The sequence below is a fragment of the Otolemur garnettii genome, unplaced genomic scaffold (assembly GCF_000181295.1).
Source record: "Otolemur garnettii isolate 467f Iridium unplaced genomic scaffold, OtoGar3 scaffold00066, whole genome shotgun sequence".
NCBI lineage: Eukaryota > Metazoa > Chordata > Mammalia > Primates > Galagidae > Otolemur > Otolemur garnettii.
In genome coordinates this window covers 6340655-6342718 of record NW_003852461.1, presented here as the reverse complement: position 1 = coordinate 6342718, position 2064 = coordinate 6340655, and the positions used below count along the sequence as shown (strand labels likewise).

At 39.9% G+C, this 2064-nt stretch overlaps 1 protein-coding gene across 5 annotated transcripts in view; it reads right to left on the bottom strand.

The window, feature by feature from the left end:
* The window catches only part of FGGY (FGGY carbohydrate kinase domain containing), a 417013-nt gene that overhangs the window by 238404 nt on the left and 176545 nt on the right, over window positions 1-2064 (bottom strand). The gene's annotated exons all lie outside the window — the stretch shown is intronic.

Sequence of the window (2064 nt, the reverse complement as noted above, 5' to 3'; positions counted from 1 at the left end):
TCTGTAAAACAGGGATAAGGAGACTCTCAGCAGACTGCTGAGTGAGTTGTGCGAGCTATTACAAATAAAGTTCTTGGGACAGTTCCTGGCATGTAGGAGGTGGTCAGTAATGGTAGCTCAACTCACTATATTAACGTAGTTGATGTTTCTGCAAACCTGCTGAGTCACCATTTTATTATGAATAAATGTAGCTAACAATCCACAAAATAGCTGCTTTTCAAAAAAGCAAAAAGTCCTCAAACCAGAAATAAAGCTTTTACTCACGAGATGAAGTCCAGAGATAGCAAACCCAAGGCTGATGTGGAAGTTCCTTTACAAAAGCATATTGTTCTGCTGTTCCTGGGGTATGGCCCATATCCTCCTTACCCAAAATGGCAGCTGGACCTCCTGACAACACAGCCAACACTGGGCACAGGAGGGAAAGAAGATGGCCACCACCTCTTTCCTCTACAGAAGACTTCTCAGGAATCCTGAGGATGCTTCTGCTTACATATTAGTGGCCAAAGCTTTCAGGGGTTCTCAACCTGTGGGTCACGACCCCTTTGTAACAGTGAAAATACATCCTGCATATCAGATGTTTACATTATGATTTGTAACAATAGCAAAATTACAGTTGTGAAGTAGCAACGAAAATAATTTTATGGTTGGGGGGTCACCACAACATGAGGAACTGTATTAAAGGATCGCCTTATTAGGAGGCATTAGGAAGGTTGAGAACCACTGGCTTAGATGAATATGTGAGGCTGCAACGGAAGTTAGGAAATGCAGTCTATAACTAAGACCCGTGCACACCGTGAAAAGTCTGAATTTTGTTAATAAAAGGCATGACAGTGTAGAAAGGACAGGCCTTTAGCATTCTCTGTCCCACTGGTCACATAGCACCAGCCAGTGACGAAATCGGAGAATTGATTCCAGTCCTGGCCCATTTTATCAAAGCTTTGGGGTTTATAACAAATCAAAGGATTTTCTGCAAGCACATTTTCTCGAGATCTATAATGCTGCCTCCACTTTAATTATTTTGAAAGCATCTCCCCGTTATGGGTCTGATTCACTCTAAATTATTGGAAAATTGATTTTTTTAAAAAGGTGTTTGCTAGCCAAGACTTTTGAACCATTTTAATGAGCTGAAAAGAAAAAAAAATAAAACCATCCTTCCTTTGGAAGAGCAAAATCACATTTTCTTCAATAAAAAAGAGAACCTAAACCCTTAGATAATTGAGTTTATATATTCCTCAGTGATGGATGACCTATCTTTTCTAAGTCTTTGACGTAAACACAAAAAGGCCCGCATTCTTGTCATTATCATGGTGAATTTTGTTTGAAAATGTATTATTCATTTCATACTAATTATGGATTATCAATAATTTGAATGCCTTCTCTTACCCAATCTTGTAAACTATTGCAAGTGAGAGTGACTCTTTGAGGGGGGGAGATTACTTTCTGATGCTTATTTCCAATCACAAGGATATATAACAAGGCTCATAAAAAAGTCATGTCTGTGATTGAAAGTCCCTTTGAAATAAACATCATGGTCCTAAACAAATGTACTTTTAACTCCCTGGCAAGCTTACCAGATGTCTAATGTATCACAAGAAGATATTCCCTTAAAACCTGTGGACAGAAAGATGTTGATGACAGAGCAGATGGACCACACCAGCAGAGAGAGCGGGAGACAGAGGATAGGAAGGAAAGGGCACTAAACACATCAGATCTGGCCCCGTTTGGTAAGATGAGTCAGAAAGCCAGGAAGCCAAGTGAGTCAGCAACATCCCTCTGAAAAATGCATGGAGTACAATGACTGGAGATGTGATTTACTGGTAAAAGGCATGAGATTTTGGAGTCACGTGGACCTGGTTTTGAATTCCTGTTTTTCCACCAAAAAACCCTGAGATTTGGGGCAACATCTCTACTTCTGTGAACCTCCATTTCCACATGTGTAAAAGGCAGAAGAAAATAATAGTACCTATATTTCACTGGTTGCTAGAATGTCTCTGATAATTCATGTCCAATGCTTGGCAATGTTCCCTGGCACATAACACACACTCAACGAATGATAACCATTGT